Below are 24,982 nucleotides of genomic sequence, written 5' to 3'. Positions count from 1 at the left end.
CATCGTCAATTCGTTCCGTGAAAGATTTCATCGACTCACTTACTGCTTCTCACTCAATGGAACGCAACTACTCACAGGCTCCACTACTCACAACGCTTGATGAAGTTAAACATGGCATCAAGGAGCTTGATCTCATGCACAGTGAGCTTCTCACTTCCTTCAACTCACTAATGAACAAGCACAACTCTCATCTTGCCACGCATACCACTACATTATTCTGCTCATTATTCTGCGATTCCTGCTACGCACTCAACGACCACGATTCCAGTTGCGGCCTCTAAGCTCACCCATCAAGCTGTTGGTGAGAATCCTTCTAAACGTCTATTGTTGGATCGCTCTCCCGACCCATCGCCTACCAATACCGTTACACGCGCTATGCTTTCATCGGGCACAGGGTTGTCCTGCAATAATATTACGACCGTTCCTGAACGCCCACCCCGTACTTGGGTCTTTATCTCCCGTATTGCTCCTGATACTCCGATTGAAGCGATCCGCGAAATGGCCTGTTCTAGCATAGGGACGGACGACATCTTGGTATATAGCCTTGTACGACGCGACCGGGATCTTTCTACGCTCTCCTACGTATCTTTTAAAATTGGTGTACCGGATTCGCACCGGGCTATTGCTTTGGCTGCTTCAACCTGGCCTCGCGGGATCTCTTTTAAGGAGTTCATCGACCTAAATCCCCGTTCCGTCAATGTTTGGCGACCCACTACTGCAGCTTCCCTTGCACCTTCTGCGCCTATTAATCGTGAATCGGATCATCCTTCCTCGCCACCTTCTATCAACCACACGACACAACTGCGAAACGCTGATTTCACTATTTCGCCCGATCATGGTCCTATGAGCTTGCCTTATACGCAGTACTTTCAGCAAGCGTAAACCGGCTGATCCGGCTGAAGATTCTCATGAACTACCGACTTTACCCGAATTGATGGAAGCTAACCCTGCATCTAATACACATAATCCGTCCGACTCTCTTTCGCCGTTAATAACTTGCAGCGAGAGCACTCCCGGCGCATCTCGCTCTCTCATCCCTTCGATCGATCAACTAAACATCTACTATCAAAAAGTATGAGGATTGCGCACAAAACTAGACGAGTTACGCCTCTCTCTGTCTGAGCTTGATATGGATGTGTTTGCATCGTGTGTTAATCACTTCATTCCTACCTGTGTATCTCGTGAAAATGTTTCTCTGCTTGATGGAATGTCGGTAAACGGTTTGCCGCAATTATCTGGCATAAAAAATATACGCGGAAGTCAATTGGACCTTCTATTTGAGAATGTTGCCAATGCTATGCCTTCTTGGAGCGCTGCTCCCCCGTCATAGCTTCACCTGTTCCACTCGTCGCGCTAGACAATCATCATCCTGCTCATGAGACAAGTGTGCTCCTTACGCACTCTCGCCCTGCATCCTCTCAACGAATACCTACGGCTCGTATGTTCAATTTTAGGAAACTGGACTACCAAAAGCTTCATCATATTTTAGCCGGTACCGATTGGTGCTTTACTGATGATGACATAAATCAAGCTGTAGCAGCGTTTACTAATGTAATCACTTCCGCCTTCCCTTCCTGCTGTCCTCTCCTATCCTGTCTACCGATCCCGTCTTCGCTCCTTTTCCGTACCATAAACTCCTTCCTACTCATTCGTGAATAATTGTATACTATAGTCAGTAAGCACTATTGCTGTAACCCAACGTGGCCGAGCAATTAATAAAATAAAAAATAAATAAATAAATAAATAAATCTGTGTTATCAAATTGCTTAACACATTTTCTACCGATGGTGTTTGCAATTGCGATTCTTCGAGTGACATTGTTCCTAGTTTTATATCTAAATTAGCTATCGGTATGTTTGCTATATTACCCGAATCAATTGAGTCAACACTGTCACTGTATTCGCTATCACTCACTGGATCACGCCTGGCAAATAAAGCTTTATGAAAGTCACTCATACAAATTGCACACCGAATCGAAGTAGAAAGGAAAAAAAAACTCACAGAGGCTGTGTGTAAAGTATTGCGGTATAGTGTAGGGATTTGCGTCTTTCTAATACCGCGCAATATCTTTTCCAAACGTGAAATATTTTGCTCTTTTGTTTTGAGGTTAACTCAAAAATGTGCTTGTGTGAAACGAAACGCACAAATTGTTTATCTTGTAAAGCGATTATGCCTCAAGATTTGGCGTCTATCTAATAGTGCGCACAAACTTAATTTCAATGAGAAATACCTTTTTTTTGTTCTGGAGTCAATGATCGTAGACAAAAGACTCCGTTATGAGCACGTGTTTACAGGACGGCGGCACCGCAAATCACCCGAACTTTAACGATCGATCGGAGATGAAATCGCGCTTAATTTCAAATCAAACGGATTTAGGGTACACTTATTCAAAGATTCACCATCACTAGTAAACCAAATTCTTTGTAGCACTGTTTTTACCTGTAATGTTTCAATTTGTACTCACAACTACCGGCTGCGCCAATGCACAATGGGCAGTTTAGAACAAATTTCGGGATAAAATTATTTTTGCAGAAATCGTCAGTTTTTATCGTTTGTAGTAAAGTGTTATGATAGTAAATAACATTTTATATGTAGTTCGAATCCATACCACCAGGTGACGCATCATAAACTAGTGTTTTAAGGGATCTTTGCTTTTGTATTTTAATTTTGCGTGTTTTTTTTCTTGTATTTGTTGTTTCTAATAGTATAAACCATTTTAAAATATACTGTAATGATCCGTAATATATGAACAAAACATAATAATTTTGAATAAGATAATATTTTCTGCTTTGTATAGGACAATTGTAGCTAATTCTCATCACTTTTACTCACAGGTAGTACGAATATTAAAAATTTACATACACAACTTAGGTGGATACTATTACAAGCTTCTGACGTCTAGTTCACATTTCTAAAGACATGAATAAATGCAGTTAAATAATTAGATAGAGCAGGTACATTGAAATAAAGTACTTCCCAAATTCGTAATGAAAAGCAGCACATATTGTTTGTCTTTGAATATTCATCCAATACTTTTCCAAGTCCTGTATTGCCTTCAGAAGGGGTAATAAAACTAAAAATCCGATGTTCTTGGTTTTACAACTATCCGAAAAAATCAGGATTCAACGATAGCTACAAAGTAATTACTTCATTTGTAAAGTTAAACTTTGTCTTTGTTTTAGTGCGTGAAGCTACTGATATTGAACTGGTTAACGAATCAGAGGAATACAGCTCATTATACAAAATGTCCTTCTGGATGCATTTTCTTTCTTGCACAATATGCTTTGTAGCATACTCCCCTCTATCCTTATTCTTATAATTTGTCATGACTTTTGGGAGTTTCTTCTCCCAAAACGCCAATAGATGCTGGTGCATTCATAACGTTTTCCTGTTATGCGTATAATTTTAGAATTATTTTCCTTACATCCGTCAATAATCTGGAGTAGGTCCAAAAGGTATTTGGTTCTGATTTGCTTCATTATATTCAATAACAAAGTTAGGTTAGAATAAAAATTTACATATTAGATAAGTACATGAGCTGAAACTAAGATACACAGCTTCGTAATGGAAATTAAAGGAAATCAAAAGCACGTAGAATATATTTTTGTAGAATACACTAAATACGCTACACTAGGCACCTATGGAGCCGCCTAGTTACGCATGTATCTGTTTTAAGAAAAAGTTGTGAAATGTGAAAAAACTTCAATAAAATTCGCGTTCGCAAACTTTTGCAGAATATTTCTTCACAGATTGTTATTATATATATTACACTATTATGTGACACATATGAGACAACGCCACTCTACGCCACTTCCATAATGGCATCAAGTAAAAAAATAAAATGATGAAAATTTTCGGGAAGTTATTCATTCCCATTCATATTTTCAGTTATTATCGTATATTTTTGCATAAAATTAACTTAAATATATATATATTTATATATGTATATATGTATATATGTATAATATATATATATATATATATATATATATATATATATATATATATATATATATATATATATATATATATATATATATATATATATATATATATATATATATATATATATATATATATATATATTATGTAGTTATGTACACATGCGCATGTACACATGCTACATGTATATTATGTAGTTATGTACACATGCGCTACGCGCTATGATACAGGTGCTGAGTAAGAAAACGGTCGCAAGCGAGCCATCGATGTTACGCGCGGAGTCAGGTTCCAACGGGAACTCCACTGGAAGCAGGTTCCCACGACCAGGTGTGGTGTCGTATGTTCAGACGGATCGAGGCAACATGATCATCATAAACGTGGACGACAACGTGACCGGCAAACCTGGCAGCACCGAAAACACCAGCCTAGCTAAATAGTACCGAATCCAGAAGTTAGCTTTAGTCTTAGTTTAGCAGTTCGCAAATAAAGATCCCCAGTAATATTTTTTTAAAACTTACTCCGGGCCATCGTAAACATAATTGGCGCAGTCGGCTAGGCCCAATTCACGTTCAGTGACAAGTGTTCAAGTACAGTGCAGTGAAATAACGGAAATAAATCTGTGTATCGCCCGGACTTTGCTCCATCGCCCGATCCGTGGTTGACTCGTGACGATCGCGAGAATTTCATTATTTCATAAAGTGTAAGAACAAGTGCACGAACGGTTGGTTTCAACTATTTAGAATTGGAAGAGAACATTCGAACAAAAGCTAGTGGCAAGACTCCCCAGCCAGCGTTACTGGGTAAACTAATCAACGCAGGACAATCGCTGACCCAACCCGTGGACAACGAGTGACCAAAGAAGAAAAGGAAGGACAATCGCTGACCCAATCCGTGGACAACGAGCGACCAAGGAAGAAAAGGAAGGACAATCGCTGACCCAACCCGTGGACAACGAGCGACCGAAGAAGAAAAGGAAGGACAAAGCAAAGGACAGGTAACGGAAAACCCTAATTTCCCGACACGTGGATAAAAAAGGTGAGTTACATCCTAAAGCATAAGTTCCCCTACTCTTATAATAAAAAGGCGGTAGGGAACAAACAATTTTTATCATTGAATGCCAAAATATACCCCTTTCCCAAAAGTTCGTTCTTTGAAATTCACTAGGGACAAGAAAATACCAGTGAAAATGGAACAAAATATACACGCATTGATTGAATCTATGCGCTTGTTAGAGGAACGCGTTAACACACTCCAAGCGGAAAATGATAGTTTACAACGCTTCCAACAACAACAACAACAACAGCCAACGACCTCGAGTCGCAGTGCTGACTATTTTCGTATCCCGGATCCAATTAGGGTCATTCCCGGATTCGACGGAAACAAAAAACAGTTAATCGGTTGGTTAACAACAGTTAAAAAAACACTAGAACTCTTCAAAAACAATATGGCACCAGAAATATTCAGTGTCTACGAACAGACCGTAATTTATAAGATAGAGGGCAAAGCACGTGATACTATTTGTGTGAACGGAAACCCTACTACTTTTGATGAAGTCGCAGATATTTTGCAGAACGTTTATGGCGATCGAAACAATATCGCAACGTATCAAACACAATTGTGGAACCTACAACAAAACGAATCTTTGAGCCTTCACTATAGAAAAACAAAAGAAATTTTGATCAATATGAAATCAGTAGCAAGACAGAACACGGTATACGCTTCACATTGGGAGGCAATTAACCTGTTTTTAGAACAAGAATGCCTCGCTGCGTTCATAAATGGTCTGAGCAAAACATATTTTGGATATGCTCAAACCGCACAACCAGAAGACTTGGAATCAGCTTACGCCTTTCTATGCAGATTCCAAAACGCCGAAAGAACTAAATCAAACACCAATAATGGGTTCGAAAAACATCCTAGTGTCGATAAAAATGTAAAAAGGGATAATAAATTTTCACAACCTAAACACCTTGAAAATAGACCATTCAATAACATGAAACCATCTTCAGATCGTACAAAAATTGTTCCCATGGACGTCGATCAAACCTTACGGTCCAATATGAGAAACAAAATTTTCTCGCATACAGCCGAAGAAGATGACGGAAAAACAATATCAGAAGAATCCGATTCAGACGAAGAAACCGATAATGAAGAAGATGTAAATTTTCAAATTACTGCAAACTTAAACCCACCGAGTTAAACGCAATTAACGGACTACCCTTTTACACAACAAAATTAAATGGCTCAAACATCAAACTTTTAGTAGACAGCGGAGCGAACAAAAACTTTTTAAATCCAGAATTAGTTCCACTAACTCAAAGAGTGAAATGCGAAACAATTACCATAAAAAATAAAAATGGTAAGTTCAAATCACAAGAATGCACATTCATAACCATTCTAGATAAAAAATTAAAATTTTACCTTTTCAAATGTCATAATTATTTTGACGGAATACTCGGATACGAATCACTCTCCGATATGGAAACACTAATTGATACAAAAAATCATAAACTTATTCTACCCGATCGTACAATCGACTTAGAAATAAGAACATTAGAACCCCCTTCAATTACATTAAATGCTAATAATTCTCAAATTATAAAGCTTCCGGTTTCTCAAACAAAAGGAAACATTTTTCTTCCAAAAGACATTCAAATAAAAGATGCAATAATTCCTTCAGGCGTTTATAAAGCAAAACAAGGATATGCTAAAGTTCTTGCCAGGAATTACGGCGACACATTAACATTTCATTGGACTAAACCAGCAAAAACATATGAATTAGACAAAATGATCGAAATAAATCATATGAGCACACACCCATATAATGACCATCCGCAAAATTACATAGCAAATCTCGAAAATTTAATTCGCACCGATCATTTAAACAAAGAAGAAAAACATAAACTTTTCGAAATTCTTAAACAAAATCTAGGCATCATCCATCAAGAAAAAGAAAAACTTTCATGCACCACCGCTATTAGACATCGAATAAAAACTCAAGACGATATACCCATTCATACAAAAACTTATAGATACCCCAATATTCATAAAGCAGAAGTGAATAGGCAAATCGAAGAAATGATTGCTGACGGTATTATCCAACATTCTATATCCCCATGGACATCCCCAATCTGGATAGTCCCTAAAAAATCAGATGCAAGTGGAAAAGAGAAATGGCGCATCGTGGTTGACTATAGAAAATTGAATGAAAAAACGATCGATGATCGATACCCTATTCCCAATATAGAAGAAATTTTGGACAAGTTAGGTAGAAGCATGTACTTCACTACACTTGATTTAAAATCCGGCTTTCATCAAATTGAAGTTGATAAAAAGGATAGACCAAAAACAGCTTTTAGCACAGAAAAAGGACACTTCGAGTTTATACGAATGCCCTTTGGCTTGAAAAACGCACCTGCTACTTTTCAACGAGCCATGAATAATATTTTAGGTGACCTTGTAGGAAGAAACTGTCTCGTATATCTAGATGATATTATTATTTTTGGTAAATCACTCCAACAACATTTGGACAATTTGAATAAAGTGTTGAAAAAGTTAATTGAATCAAATTTAAAGGTTCAATTAGACAAATGTCAATTTTTAAGAAAAGAGTGTGAATTCTTAGGACACATCGTAACTCAAGATGGCATCAAACCCAATCAAAACAAAATAGAAAAAATATTGCATTGGCCCATACCAAAAACAACAACCCACATTAAAGGCTTCTTAGGAATCCTTGGTTATTACAGAAAATTCATAAAAGATTTTTCAAAACTGACCAAACCTCTCACAAAATGTCTTAAGAAAGGTTCTAAAATAACACATAATGACGAATTTATAAATTGTTTCAATGATTGTAAACAAATGCTCACTACTGATCCAATTTTAAAATATCCTGATTTTAGCAGAAAATTCATTTTAGAAACAGACGCAAGTGACTTCGCCCTTGGCGCTGTACTTTCACAAAAATTCGAAGATGGTAAGGAACACCCAATCGCTTACGCTTCTAGAACGCTTAACGAAACAGAGTGCAACTATTCAGCTACCGAAAAAGAGCTACTCGCCATTGTTTGGGCAACCAAGCATTTCCGTACATTTTCGGAACAGTTTTTGAAATAAGAACTGACCACAAACCTCTTGTTTGGCTAAGACAGAAAAATGATTTAAATAGAAGACTTCTTCATTGGAAACTGGCCTTGGAAGAATTCGAATTTGAAATTAAGTATAAAAAAGGTACTCTTAATGGAAATGCAGATGCACTATCCCGCATAACGGAAAACCCTGCTTTAACATCCGAATTAAATGCAAATACTGCCTCTAACAATACTGACACTATGACGCAACACTCAGCAGATACTAATGATGACGAATTCATCCCAGCAACTGAAAAACCACTAAACGAATTTAGAAATCAAATAATACTAGAAAATAATAATGATTCTCGAGAAGCAATTACACTTTTCGGAAATTATCATAGAATAACAATAAAAACACCCCTTTTTGGACCAGCTATGTTGATCAACATAATCAAAGAATATGCATCTCCCAAATGTGTTACTGGCAATTGTTGCAGCGAAAAAATCTTACAAAACTTACAAATTATCTACAAAAACTATTTCTCTCGCGCAAAATCGATCAAACTATTTTGGACAAAAACAATTTTAGAAGATGAAACTGATGAAATTGACCAGGATTTGATTATTGAACGACAACATAATGCAAACCATAGAGGAATTATTGAGACCAAACTACATATCTCTAGAAAATATTATTTTCCAAACATGAAAACTAAAATTACTAAATTTATTAACATTTGCAAAATATGTCAAAAAGCTAAATATGAAAGACGCCCATATAAACAAAAATATCAAATTACTGCCACTCCTAAAAAACCTTTGGAAATCGTTCATATGGACATCTTTATAATTAGTGATAAACATTTTCTAACCCTTTGCGATAAGTTCTCAAGACTAACCATGGCGATTCCTTTACAATCAAGAAACGCTATACATATACTAAAAGCACTAACTCAATTCTTCGCTAACGTTGGAAGACCTTGTTTGCTTGTGATGGACCAAGAATGTTCGTTTAAATCCACCACAATCAAACAATTTCTTGAAGAAAATAATGTAGAATTCCATTATACAAGTGTTGGTCAATCCTCTTCAAATGGAACAATTGAAATTGTCCATAGAACAATAAGAGAATTGCACAACATAATCTCACTACGAGATTCTACAAAAAATCTATCAACTACTTCAAAAATTAATTTGGCAGTCTCAATTTACAATGATTCTATACACTCTCAAACAAACATATCCCCTAAAGAACTATTTTTTGGCTTCAAAAACGAAGATCCTATCCCTGAGGACCTTCAAGAAAGAATTAAACAAAAAGAGGAACTTTATAGAGTGTATGCTACAAAACAAAAAGAAAAAAAATCCAAATACATAGAAAAATTAAACAAAACACGAGAAGAACCAGAACTATTCAAAGACAATGACACGATCTTCGAAAGGAAAAGATATAATTTAAAACACGAAGAAAGGTATCGTGAAACGAAAGTTTTCGATAACCTAGTTACAAATATTTTAGACCGAAATGGAAGAAAAATTCATAAATCAAAATTGAAAAGGAAACGAAAAACCTAACAAAGCATTTAAGTTCTTTCTCATCCTTACGGAAATCACAGCTGAATACTATAAAAAACTAAAAATGAAATTTGGAATGATTCATTTCCTCATAATAGTTTTAACAAATTCAAAACTTATAACAGCAACAATTTATAGAGACTAACCTTAACTATATTCAGAATTTAGCCAATAATATTAGCCTAACCAACCATCTTAAGGACACCTTAGACTATAAAATCCTATCAGTTTATAAAAAATGAGGAAATATAAGACCTAGAAAACAAAAGAGAGGCATAATAAATGCAGGAAATCGCAGATCAGAAAACACTTAGAACATTCAGAAAACAAAACCATATCCAACATTAACGCTCAAGTTAGAATTAATTCCGAAATAGAAAAATCAGTGAAGAAAATTACACAAACTCTAAAAAAAAATAATCGAAAATCAAATGAATAATCAGATAAAAGATCAGATCAAATCAAATGAATAATCGTAAAAACTGAAATAGAACAAGTAAATCTTATCCTGAACATTGATAACATTGTACAACTGTAGAAGACATAGAAGAATAGACGGATGTAAAATTTGTAACCAAGCATAAAAACACCATTTTCAATGTTAACGAAGAGTGCACGATTTGCAACAACCCACAACCGCTAAACGACGAGTGTATCTCAAATATCATCAGAAATCATCCATCTAAATGTACCACCACCACGAGCTCCGAGCATACGATAATACGAGAAATGAAACCAGGAGTCATTCTAATCGATACCACCCTTGGAGTGCCAGTCATTGATTCATGTTCAAACAGCCAAATAATAGCAGTACCCACACTAATTGAAACCGGCAATTGCACCGTAAAAATCTTAAATAGCACATTTACTGCGCATATTGATGTGTTAGACCAAGAAGACTACTTCCTACCCTTAACTGGCAGCAAAACAGAAATAACTCTAAACAAGCCAAGTATACAAGATCTGCACACAATGCATATTAGTAACATACATCAACTCCATACAATAACACTCCGCTTACCCACGCATACAATTGCAGGAGGGATATTAATTGTTGTTCTAACAGGCTTTCTTATAACTGCATTTTGCATCTACAAACACAAAACCAAACATGCAGAGAAGAAAATGTCTACCGAAGCTATTCACAACATCATCCCACTGCAAACGTTGGTAAGTCGATCGAGGACGCTCGACGTTTAAGGAGGGAGGAGTTATGTACACATGCGCTACGCGCTATGATACAGGTGCTGAGTAAGAAAACGGTCGCAAGCGAGCCATCGATGTTACTCCACGCGCGGAGTCCACTGGAAGCAGGTTCCCACGACCAGGTGTGGTGTCGTATGTTCAGACGGATCGAGGCAACATGATCATCATAAACGTGGACGACAACGTGACCGGCAAACCTGGCAGCACCGAAAACACCAGCCTAACTAAATAGTACCGAATCCAGAAGTTAGCTTTAGTCTTAGTTTAGCAGTTCGCAAATAAAGATCCCCAGTAATATTTTTTTAAAACTTACTCCGGGCTATCGTAAACATAATTATATATATATATATATATATATATATATATATATATATATATATATATATATATATATATATATATATATATATATATATATATATATATATATATATATATATATATATATATATATATATATATATATAATTATGTTTACGATAGCCCGGAGTAAGTTTTAAAAAAATATTACTGGGGATCTTTATTTGCGAACTGCTAAACTAAGACTAAAGCTAACTTCTGGAATGGGTACTATTTAGTTAGGCTGGTGTTTTCGGTGCTGCCAGGTTTGCCGGTCACGTTGTCGTCCACGTTTATGATGATCATGTTGCCTCGATCCGTCTGAACATACGACACCACACCTGGTCGTGGGAACCTGCTTCCAGTGGAGTTCCCGTTGGAACCTGACTCCGCGCGTGGAGTAACATTGATGGCTCGCTTGCGACCGTTTTCTTACTCAGCACCTGTATCATAGCGCGTAGCGCATGTGTACATAACTCCTCCCTCCTTAAACGTCGAGCGTCCTCGATCGACTTACCAACGTTTGCAGTGGGATGATGTTGTGAATAGCTTCGGTAGACATTTTCTTCTCTGCATGTTTGGTTTTGTGTTTGTAGATGCAAAATGCAGTTATAAGAAAGCCTGTTAGAACAACAATTAATATCCCTCCTGCAATTGTATGCGTGGGTAAGCGGAGTGTTATTGTATGGAGTTGATGTATGTTACTAATATGCATTGTGTGCAGATCTTGTATACTTGGCTTGTTTAGAGTTATTTCTGTTTTGCTGCCAGTTAAGGGTAGGAAGTAGTCTTCTTGGTCTAACACATCAATATGCGCAGTAAATGTGCTATTTAAGATTTTTACGGTGCAATTGCCGGTTTCAATTAGTGTGGGTACTGCTATTATTTGGCTGTTTGAACATGAATCAATGACTGGCACTCCAAGGGTGGTATCGATTAGAATGACTCCTGGTTTCATTTCTCGTATTATCGTATGCTCGGAGCTCGTGGTGGTGGTACATTTAGATGGATGATTTCTGATGATATTTGAGATACACTCGTCGTTTAGCGGTTGTGGGTTGTTGCAAATCGTGCACTCTTCGTTAACATTGAAAATTGTGTTTTTATGCTTGGTTACAAATTTTACATCCGTCTATTCTTCTATGTCTTCTACAGTTGTACAATGTTATCAATGTTCAGGATAAGATTTACTTGTTCTATTTCAGTTTTTACGATTATTCATTTGATTTGATCTGATCTTTTATCTGATTATTCATTTGATTTTCGATTATTTTTTTTTAGAGTTTGTGTAATTTTCTTCACTGATTTTTCTATTTCGGAATTAATTCTAACTTGAGCGTTAATGTTGGATATGGTTTTGTTTTCTGAATGTTCTAAGTGTTTTCTGATCTGCGATTTCCTGCATTTATTATGCCTCTCTTTTGTTTTCTAGGTCTTATATTTCCTCATTTTTTATAAACTGATAGGATTTTATAGTCTAAGGTGTCCTTAAGATGGTTGGTTAGGCTAATATTATTGGCTAAATTCTGAATATAGTTAAGGTTAGTCTCTATAAATTGTTGCTGGTATAAGTTTTGAATTTGTTAAAACTATTATGAGGAAATGAATCATTCCAAATTTCATTTTTAGTTTTTTATAGTATTCAGCTGTGATTTCCGTAAGGATGAGAAAGAACTTAAATGCTTTGTTAGGTTTTTCGTTTCCTTTTCAATTTTGATTTATGAATTTTTCTTCCATTTCGGTCTAAAATATTTGTAACTAGGTTATCGAAAACTTTCGTTTCACGATACCTTTCTTCGTGTTTTAAATTATTTCTTTTCCTTTCGAAGATCGTGTCATTGTCTTTGAATAGTTCTGGTTCTTCTCGTGTTTTGTTTAATTTTTCTATGTATTTGGATTTTTTTTCTTTTTGTTTTGTAGCATACACTCTATAAAGTTCCTCTTTTTGTTTAATTCTTTCTTGAAGGTCCTCAGGGATAGGATCTTCGTTTTTGAAGCCGAAAAATAGTTCTTTAGGGGATATGTTTGTTTGAGAGTGTATAGAATCATTGTAAATTGAGACTGCCAAATTAATTTTTGAAGTAGTTGATAGATTTTTTGTAGAATCTCGTAGTGAGATTATGTTGTGCAATTCTCTTATTGTTCTATGGACAATTTCAATTGTTCCATTTGAAGAGGATTGACCAACACTTGTATTATGGAATTCTACATTATTTTCTTCAAGAAATTGTTTGATTGTGGTGGATTTAAACGAACATTCTTGGTCCATCACAAGCAAACAAGGTCTTCCAACGTTAGCGAAGAATTGAGTTAGTGCTTTTAGTATATGTATAGCGTTTCTTGATTGTAAAGGAAGCGCCATGGTTAGTCTTGAGAACTTATCGCAAAGGGTTAGAAAATGTTTATCACTAATTATAAAGATGTCCATATGAACGATTTCCAAAGGTTTTTTAGGAGTGGCAGTAATTTGATATTTTTGTTTATATGGGCGTCTTTCATATTTAGCTTTTTGACATATTTTGCAAATGTTAATAAATTTAGTAATTTTAGTTTTCATGTTTGGAAAATAATATTTTCTAGAGATATGTAGTTTGGTCTCAATAATTCCTCTATGGTTTGCATTATGTTGTCGTTCAATAATCAAATCCTGGTCAATTTCATCAGTTACATCTTCTAAAATTGTTTTTGTCCAAAATAGTTTGATCGATTTTGCGCGAGAGAAATAGTTTTTGTAGATAATTTGTAAGTTTTGTAAGATTTTTTCGCTGCAACAAATGCCAGTAACACATTTGGGAGATGCATATTCTTTGATTATGTTGATCAACATAGCTGGTCCAAAAAGGGGTGTTTTTATTGTTATTCTATGATAATTTCCGAAAAGTGTAATTGCTTCTCGAGAATCATTATTATTTTCTTCTAGTATTATTTGATTTCTAAATTCGTTTAGTGGTTTTTCAGTTGCTGGGATGAATTCGTCATCATTAGTATCTGCTGAGTGTTGCGTCATAGTGTCAGTATTGTTAGAGGCAGTATTTGCATTTAATTCGGATGTTAAAGCAGGGTTTTCCGTTATGCGGGATAGTGCATCTGCATTTCCATTAAGAGTACCTTTTTTAAACTTAATTCGAAATTCGATTTCTTCCAAGGCAAGTTTCCAATGAAGAAGTCTTCTATTTAAATCATTTTTCTGTCTCAGCCAAACAAGAGGTTTGTGGTCAGTTCTTATTTCAAAAACTGTTCCGAAAATGTACGGTCGGAAATGCTTGGTTGCCCAAACAATGGCGAGTAGCTCTTTTTCGGTAGCTGAATAGTTGCACTCTGTTTCGTTAAGCGTTCTAGAAGCGTAAGCGATTGGGTGTTCCTTACCATCTTCGAATTTTTGTGAAAGTACAGCGCCAAGGGCGAAATCACTTGCGTCTGTTTCTAAAATGAATTTTCTGCTAAAATCAGGATATTTTAAAATTGGATCAGTAGTGAGCATTTGTTTACAATCGTTGAAACAATTTATAAATTCGTCATTATGTGTTATTTTAGAACCTTTCTTAAGACATTTTGTGAGAGGTTTGGTCAGTTTTGAAAAATCTTTTATGCATTTTCTGTAATAACCAAGGATTCCTAAGAAGCCTTTAATGTGGGTTGTTGTTTTTGGTATGGGCCAATGCAATATTTTTTCTATTTTGTTTGGATTGGGTTTGATGCCATCTTGAGTTACGATGTGTCCTAAGAATTCACACTCTTTTCTTAAAAATTCACATTTGTCTAATTGAACCTTTAAATTTGATTCAATTAATTTTTTCAACACTTTATTCAAATTGTCCAAATGTTGTTGGAGTGATTTACCAAAAATAATAATATCATCTAGATATACGAGACAGTTTCTTCCTACAAGGTCACCTAAAATATTATTCATGGCTCGTTGAAAAGTAGCAGGTGCGTTTTTCAAGCCAAAGGGCATTCGTATAAACTCGAAGTGTCCTTTTTCTGTGCTAAAAGCTGTTTTTGGTCTATCCTTTTTATCAACTTCAATTTGATGAAAGCCGGATTTTAAATCAAGTGTAGTGAAGTACATGCTTCTACCTAACTTGTCCAAAATTTCTTCTATATTGGGAATAGGGTATCGATCATCGATCGTTTTTTCATTCAATTTTCTATAGTCAACCACGATGCGCCATTTCTCTTTTCCACTTGCATCTGATTTTTTAGGGACTATCCAGATTGGGGATGTCCATGGGGATATAGAATGTTGGATAATACCGTCAGCAATCATTTCTTCGATTTGCCTATTCACTTCTGCTTTATGAATATTGGGGTATCTATAAGTTTTTGTATGAATGGGTATATCGTCTTGAGTTTTTATTCGATGTCTAATAGCGGTGGTGCATGAAAGTTTTTCTTTTTCTTGATGGATGATGCCTAGATTTTGTTTAAGAATTTCGAAAAGTTTATGTTTTTCTTCTTTGTTTAAATGATCGGTGCGAATTAAATTTTCGAGATTTGCTATGTAATTTTGCGGATGGTCATTATATGGGTGTGTGCTCATATGATTTATTTCGATCATTTTGTCTAATTCATATGTTTTTGCTGGTTTAGTCCAATGAAATGTTAATGTGTCGCCGTAATTCCTGGCAAGAACTTTAGCATATCCTTGTTTTGCTTTATAAACGCCTGAAGGAATTATTGCATCTTTTATTTGAATGTCTTTTGGAAGAAAAATGTTTCCTTTTGTTTGAGAAACCGGAAGCTTTATAATTTGAGAATTATTAGCATTTAATGTAATTGAAGGGGGTTCTAATGTTCTTATTTCTAAGTCGATTGTACGATCGGGTAGAATAAGTTTATGATTTTTTGTATCAATTAGTGTTTCCATATCGGAGAGTGATTCGTATCCGAGTATTCCGTCAAAATAATTATGACATTTGAAAAGGTAAAATTTTAATTTTTTATCTAGAATGGTTATGAATGTGCATTCTTGTGATTTGAACTTACCATTTTTATTTTTTATGGTAATTGTTTCGCATTTCACTCTTTGAGTTAGTGGAACTAATTCTGGATTTAAAAAGTTTTTGTTCGCTCCGCTGTCTACTAAAAGTTTGATGTTTGAGCCATTTAATTTTGTTGTGTAAAAGGGTAGTCCGTTAATTGCGTTTAACTCGGTGGGTTTAAGTTTGCAGTAATTTGAAAATTTACATCTTCTTCATTATCGGTTTCTTCGTCTGAATCGGATTCTTCTGATATTGTTTTTCCGTCATCTTCTTCGGCTGTATGCGAGAAAATTTTGTTTCTCATATTGGACCGTAAGGTTTGATCGACGTCCATGGGAACAATTTTTGTACGATCTGAAGATGGTTTCATGTTATTGAATGGTCTATTTTCAAGGTGTTTAGGTTGTGAAAATTTATTATCCCTTTTTACATTTTTATCGACACTAGGATGTTTTTCGAACCCATTATTGGTGTTTGATTTAGTTCTTTCGGCGTTTTGGAATCTGCATAGAAAGGCGTAAGCTGATTCCAAGTCTTCTGGTTGTGCGGTTTGAGCATATCCAAAATATGTTTTGCTCAGACCATTTATGAACGCAGCGATATATATATATATATATATATATATATATATATTTATTTATACATATATATATATATATATATATATATATATATATATATATATATATATATATATATATATATATATATATATATATATATATATATATATATATATATATATATATATATATATATATATATATATATATATATATATATATATATATATCTATATATATTTATATAATGCTAAAAATGTATTATTTTACTTTCAGTTTGGATGCTGCTTAGTTAATTTTTTTGAAAACTACCCTTTTAATGCACTTATGAGAATTACCCATCTTACCTGCCGTGTCCGTCTTTTCCTACGTTCCTCAACTCAAATTTATCACGTCAAGCAAAATTACACGAAAATAAGTGATATTTTGGCATGATAAAAGAAAATAAACTTACGTGGAAATTCGCGATACGCTGTATTTTAGATCCCTATTAATCGTGTATTTCGGTGAGAGCCTGTACCTGTAAATAATAATTGAGACTTCTCAAAAACAAAATGATATTCATTTCCACTTCAGTCGCCCGTTCGTAAAAAATGAGTAATGCATTACGTAATCATCTTCACACAATGACACAAATTCTCAGCCTAATGAACTATCAAAAAACACCGCCTAAAGATCCATACTTTCGGGGAAAGAACAGACATGGTGTGAATCAAAGAGCACACACTAACAAAAAAAACATAGTCACATCCTTTCATCACAAGACGACAAATTGCTCTTGATTATAGGCCAGCGGCAAAGCGGTTTACCCACTGCGTTGTTAAATCAGGCGGAAGGATTGGCGTTCTAAGTGTTTTCTGTAGCATTATTATAATAACTGCGGGAGATCGTTACAGATTTTCCGTTGATTTACATCGCCATTCAACGTTGGCTCCGATACTTGACAAGCAGAATTTTGCAACCCCTGCCATGCTCTTCACTGAATGTGGCCTCCCGTAAATGCATCTGAATATATTATCTAGTGATACTTAACAATAAAAGGGGCGAATTAAGTTCCTCTACAATGGTTCTAAATTGGAAAAGGGTATATGAAGGAAAAACACATCGTTAACCGCTTCCGTGCATGTATACATATATATATATATGTATACATATATATATATATGCACGCCAGCGACGTGCAGTAAAAGGATCGTCCTCCTTTATTTCCGGTCCTTTGCGACGAATAATCATAACGAATTCTAATCCACGACTTATAATTGGCGCAGCCATGCGGAGTTAAACTGTGTATTAATAAATGGTGTAAGGTTATAAAAAGTGGCAGTACCTGATTAAAAAAGGCTACGTTCGGAATCCGCTTGCAGCATCCACGACAAGTAGGTGTATCCATTGTGTTTTTCGAGGTTCCCCCGCCTATGGCTTTAGCACCCGCTCCCGTAAACGATGAATCTCCGTAGATTAACGGAAGAGAACGTTTTGCAACAATGTCTCATCTACTATTGTTTTATTTTCATTTCAATTTAAAAAAAGAAGCATTATTAGTGGAAAAGTAATTTTGTTGCGTTTTTTTTTGCTTTAATGTGGCAAATTCGAGCCAACGACTCAAGCACTGAAAATGATTCTTTCCCTTCCCTCGAATCAAACCACGAGTTAGCCTATATTCCTACCGTTAATACAAGAGAACTGACCCTCAGTGGCCTATCAATACAAGGCGACGGTATAGACCAAATTGCCGAGCAGCTATCCCGTGTAGCAAAAGAAATCTCGGCACTAACACAAAGACAGATCTCGCTTGAGACAGCGTTCTCGACGATACAACAAAGGGATAGAACACACGTTCGTTTCGTTTCGTTTAGGGTAAGTGTACCTATTATGGCCATAGTACCAATTATGGCCATAACGACCACTATTTTTGCTCTAAAAGAGTAAATTTACATTCTGCACCCACGGATGGATTTTTTGCAACAAATATGAACCTTTTAAAATATTCATGCTTCATTAGTTACGTGTCAGAAACATCTATTTATAAAATATCACTTTTCTAAAATGTTCCGCTAAGATTTTGGCCATCTCTTACCATTTTGCTAAGAGCACCACTGTAGGATATTAGTGATTTACAAGCATCTAAACATATTTTTATTTGAAAAAACACCTTTATGATGTAAAAAGCTTGTTATTTAACAGCTTCACATCATAATTTATCAATTTTGCATCGAAAATGTGCCTTTTTGCCATATGTCCATAATTGGTACAACTTAACAACGATGTACCAATTATCGCACTAGGGCAAATGTACCAATTATGGCCATAAGGAGCACTTCCTGTTGTATAAACCAATCTATTTCCTTTTAAAACGTTCGAAAGCATTTTAATATAAATTATAAACCGTATTCTGATCATGGTTTTCATTAGCAACGTATAGGACACTATCATTTATTAATTATTCCGGGTTTAAAATCAGTCCTCAGAAGAACCAAACACTCGTTAGCTTTTTTCGAAGACCATTGCGGTTGATTTTTAGTGACTTTTAAAACTATTAATCCAAATTTCAACTTGAATATTTAACTTTTACCAATTATCACTACAAACTTAACGAATCGATTTTAAAATGTATAAACAATGTTCAACTCAACTGTCAAAAATGTTCGCACTGTCATGTACACCATGTTCTGTCATTTTCAGTATAAACAATGTGTCATGCTATTTGTTGTCAATAAATGTCTCCTACATTCATTAGTGAAGATAAAGTGCGTGCTATCTTTCAAATACATTGCAAAATACGTCTTTAATTCGATAACAAATAAGCATTCCAGAATGGAACCCGCGAGTGAGCGGAAACAATATTCGAACGAGGCAATCGCCCAATGCATTGAATTTATTGATGCAGGTTCAACTGTATACGCAGCCTCCAAACGATTTGGAATTCCAATATCTACTATCCGCTATAGGATAAGTCGTCAATGGAAAAAAGGCAAAGCCGGGTCCAGAATCTGTGCTATCTTCTCAAGAAGAACAGAAACTTGCAGATCGGTTAAGCAATATGCAAGATCGCGGCTTTCCTGTTACGCGTAGAGCTTTGTTGTTGAAGATGAAAGAATTTTTTGAAGCAAATCCGGATCGAGCAACTTCATTCCGAAACAATCAACCAGGAAAGTACCATTTACTATGTGCTTTAAATCTTTAATAATTTTTAGTCTTTACTTACTTTAGGACGCAAATGGCTGCGCAACTATATGAAACGTAATCCAGGATTTTCTTTTCGTACGCCAGAAATATTTTCTTCGGCTAGTAGCCGAGTGAGTGAAAATGATATCCGTGGATGGTTTCAAATGATAACAAGTATGGTAGGTTCGGCCGCGCGTCTCAAACCGTTTCGGTGAGTCAATGCGCGGAGCACAGTGAAAGGGTGTGGGACGAGGAAGGGGATCGTACGGAACGCGACACCAAAATGTAAACACATTTTTCGCGTATCGGTTACGTCAACCTGTTCACACTTACGCTAAGTTCGAAAAGAAGCACTTGCTTACGTCGGCGGAATCGCGGACTGGATCGACCTTGCGCGTCGAGTTGATGACCGAGGCGGAATCGGACACCGTGGGAGAAGTTGGGTGGAACTAGTGCAAACGTGCACTTTATTTCGATGAGGGTAATGCTGATCGGTCAACTGACTGAACAGCTGATAACCAAAAATGATTATCAAATTGGGCAGAGCCTTCGGCGGAATCTGCAAATTGGTGAGATGCACCAGAACACGAGTGATCTACGTGTCTATGGAAGGTGAACTGACTTCGCCATCAATTCGAGCTTTATTTATAAGAAAGATGGTGTGAAAGTTGTGACACATTTGGCAACCAATTGTTTGTCAAATGTGAGCTTTCGTTTGGTTTTCCGGGTTTGGGTTTTTTTACAGGTGTTTCTTAAATTATACCTAGCGTGCCTGTGTTTTATCAACTATCCGTGCATTGTGGATGCAGCGAACATTTTCCTGTTTATGCCTGGGTTTTACGGAAGTTTAATTGCTTATCTGTGGCGCGTTTTCCTTATTTATGTTCTGGGGTAAAACACGAGAACGTTTACGCTTCTGGTGTTTAACGTTTCTTTACCTGGCTGCTGGCTATGCGCTTGCGCTTCTGGTGGTTAACGTCTTTTTACCTGGCTTTTGGCAATGCTAAGTTAGATGTGACCTACTGTTAGCAGTAAATCTGCTACACCTCCACCCTTCGGAAGAATAACGTAATGAAATGAAGTTATTCTGTCATATTTTAATTGCTCTATTTTTGTGAATATTCTGTGTGACACCATCATTGTTTTCAATTATCATGTTAGGTCCGTTAATCTCTTTTACTTTATACGGTCCTTTATATACCGGATCCAGTTTTGTTCTGTTCTCATTTGTCAATGCTATTTGATCTCCTATTTGAAAATTAACTTGGTTTATGTTTTGTTGCTCTTTCAGTAGTTTCATTTTTTCTTGTTCTATATGTTTTCGAGTCCTATCGTGAGCTAGTTTTAATCTGTATTGAAATTCTTTTGAGTAATCATCGTAATTATATAATGGTGTAGATTTTTCCGTTATATTTGTCGAAATTTTCTCGTTTCTTCCGAAAACTAGTTCAAATGGTGTGTAACCGTGGTCTAAATTAGGCGTTGTATTATATGCAAATGAATAATAATTTATCCAATCGTCCCAATCATCTTTGTGTTCGTTTGTAAAAATTCTAAGGTATTCGTTTAGACATCTGTGATTACGTTCTAAAGCTCCTATCGTTTGTGGATGATATGGCGTTGAAAATTTGTGTTCTATTCGAAGGATTTCTGATATATTTTTAAATATTTCATTTGTGTACTCTGTACCCATATCGGTTGTGAATTCTTTAATATTTGTGCCATATATTAACATACATTTTTCTATTACTGCTCTAGCTACCGTATTTGCTTCTTTGTTAGGAATTGCTATAACCGTAACGTGTTTCGTTAAATTACATTGAAGTGTTACCGCATATCTATTATTGTTATTTGTTTTTTGAAATGGTCCTACTGTATCGATTGATACTACTTCGAATGGAATGTTGGGTGTATCTGTTTTAACAAAAGGTTCTACAGTCTTGCTGAGATGCTTATTTAGTTTACAGGTTATACATTTGTCTAGAAAATCTTTGATTGATTTCTTCATTTTGTTCCATACATATTCCTTTCTGATTTTCTTATACATTCTATACTGTCCAATGTGTCCTCCTGTCGGTGTGTTGTGCACTTTGTCGAGTATGTCATTTATCGTCTTTTCGTCATTTATCGTTTGTGGTTTAGTATATATAAGTATCTGAATATTTTTCAGGTGATTGTTAGCGATTTGCTTGAATTCATTCGGATTTACCTCCTTGAATATTTCGTCTGTTTCAGAGGCTGCTAGCTGGGTAATGCTTTTCATTACGAGCTTCTTTTCTATATTTTTGATAAATTGCACTATGGCAGATTTTTCCTTCCTTTTCTGGAAATCCTTTACTAATAAAGGCTCCTGTAGTCCTATATCTGTATTCAGATGGATGTCTCTTACTGATAAGAGCTCCTTGGACTTTCTTTTGTTTAGGATTTTTCCTATCAACTCGATAGTGTTTTCATTTCTCTTTACTGATGTTTCTAGTTTTGGTAAGTCTTTTACTTCGTCGTTTGCTAAGGCATGGAACATTTTGAGTTGATCAGACTCTGACGTGTTTCCTAAAACATTATCGGAAGTAACAGGTTTGTTCATGCTTCTCGTAATCACATTGATGGATTTAATTTCATCTGAGGTGATCTTGATGCGCGATAAAGCGTCTGCTACAACGTTCTGTTTCCCTTTTACAAATTCAACTGTAAAATCGAACTCTTCCAAATCTAATCTAATTCTCGTCAACTTTGATGACGGATTCTTCATTCCGAACAGATAGACTAGTGGTCTATGGTCCGTTTTGACGGTAAACTTTGTACCGTATAGGTAATGCTTGAAATGCATTATAGCCCAATGTATTACGGCTAGTTCCTTCTCGATGATTGCTTTATTCGCTTCCCCTTTCGTGAAGGTTCTACTTGCGAAGCATATCGGCATATCTATACCATCATGTTCCTGTGCTAAAACTGCTCCGCATGCTATAGTTGAAGCATCTGTGGTTAGTATAAATTGCTTGCTGAAGTCAGGATATTGTAATATCTGTGGACTAATCAGTGTGTTTTTTAAATATTCGAATGCTTCTTGACACTCTTGTGTCCATTCAAATTTTGTATTTTTCTTTAATAAGCTGTTAAGCGGTTTTGCTTTCAAGGCAAAGTTTGGGATGAACTTTCTGTAATAATTGCAGAATGCTACGTATCTTCTCGCTTCGTCTGCGTTTTGTGGTATCGGGTAATTTTTTATGCTGTCGTATTTGGAATCATCTGGAAGGATGCCTTTGTCGGTTATCTTATGTCCAAGATAAGTAACTTCTTTTTTGAAAAAGCAACTTTTTCTGGGTTTAGTTTAAGATTGTAGTGTCTTAGTCTTTCAAAAACCTTTTCTAAATTCTTTAGATGGTGATTTTCTGAAGCTCCTACTACTACAATATCATCGACATATACAAAAGCGCATTCCGGCGTGAGGCCTGTCATGGCTATGGTCATCATTCGCTGAAAACTATTTGGAGAAATGTTCAATCCAAAAGGTAATCGTTTAAATTGATAGTGACCATCCGTGCTTGAAAAAGTTGTATACTTTTTAGACGATTCTTCCAGTGGTATTTGATGGAATCCTGACATGAGATCTAATGTGCTAAAAAATTTTGCTCGCCCTAGCTGATATAATATGGAGTCTATTCTAGGTAGTGGAAATTTATCGGGGAGCAGCTTTTTGTTAAGCTGTCTAAAATCGACTACTAATCTCCATTTTTTCTCATCTGAGGACTTTTTCGGAACCAGTAAGATGGGTGAATTGTAATGTGACACCGAGTGTTCTATTACATCATCTTGAAGCATTTTTTCAATTTGCTTTTTGATTTCTGGTCCTTGGGAATGGTTTTATTTGTAATTTGGTATGTACACGGGTCTTTTATCTTCTAATTTTATATCTTGTTCATAAAAATTATTTGTAGTTAAATGATCGTTAGGTAGATGAAAAATGTCATTGTAACTTAACAGTAATTGTTCAAAATATTTATCTGTATCTTCGGAAATATTTTCCTTTCGGATTAAATCCTTTATGGTTGCTAACCTATTTTCATCCTTATGATTGCTAGTTTTTACTATTTCAAATTCATTTAAAGGTATTGTTTTGATATGGCTAATGTTTACTAATTTAGCTTTATTGGAAGTATTGATTATTTTAATAAATGGGTAGTTTTTATTTGCAATGTAGTTTCCTACCAGAACGTCTTCTTGCAGTTGCTCTGCGCATACTACCGCATCTGTATCTAATTCTTTTAACTTATCAAGTTTTCTAATTACTTCACATCTGGGAGGTATGAGTGTTTTGCCATTGATAGTATCTTCAATGGGTGCTTCCAAAAACTCTCCATTGTGTTTAACAGAGAAAATCCAAGTATCGTAATTTATTATACATCGGTGGTTCATAAAAAAAATCTCTACCGAGTATACCATCTGCCGGTATCTTGAAGTTATCTGGTACGATGTGAAATAATTGTTGGATTTTCTTTCCCTCCACGATTACATCCGTAATTGTGGACCCATGAGTGGTTATTGTTCCTTCTCCTACGCTTATGATATCCACTATATCTTTTGGTTTATAAATTTGTGTAGGTCTTACTTTGTTGCCTTTGTTGATAGAAATGTCGGAACCTGAATCTACAAATAGGTTGCATATTGAATCTGCTAGACCTAATCTTGTCCTAATAAAATTTGATTTTTGCACATTTATTGTGTATGTTGCCCGTAATGGCTTGTGGAGGGCTGGTCCACCTGTGGGTTCTGGGTCTCCATTTGCGTGTAAAGGATTGCCCTTTGCGGTTCGCGTTGCCTTAAAAAATTTGGGCCGGCGGGTTGCCTGTTTCGGGTGTTGAACCCGGCTCCCTGTCTACCGTTTTGTGTTTGTGGTGACCTCCAATTGTTATTATTTTGCTGTGGTTGGGATCTCCAACTGTTATTGTTTTGCTGGGGTGGGGATCTCCAGTTGTTATTGTTTTGACGTTGGTCTATACCACGAGTGTTTGTCTGACGCTGATTCGAGCTGTATCTATTCTCCTGCCCATTCTGTCTATTGTCTGACTTTTTGTCCTGCGTGCTTTGATTCGTCTTATCGATGCTAATAATTGCTCTAATAGCTGCATCAAAGGTG

The 24,982-nt window shown here is 35.7% G+C and overlaps 1 pseudogene; it reads left to right on the top strand.

The window, feature by feature from the left end:
* Positions 1–19,008: 19,008 nt before the first annotated feature.
* On the top strand, positions 19,009–21,171 carry LOC133391669 (uncharacterized; annotated as a pseudogene).
* The last annotated feature ends 3,811 nt before the right edge of the window (positions 21,172–24,982 follow it).

This window comes from Anopheles gambiae, chromosome 2 (genome assembly GCF_943734735.2).
Source record: "Anopheles gambiae chromosome 2, idAnoGambNW_F1_1, whole genome shotgun sequence".
NCBI lineage: Eukaryota > Metazoa > Arthropoda > Insecta > Diptera > Culicidae > Anopheles > Anopheles gambiae.
Note: the sequence above shows the minus strand (reverse complement) of the source record. Positions and strands in the feature narration are given on the sequence as shown.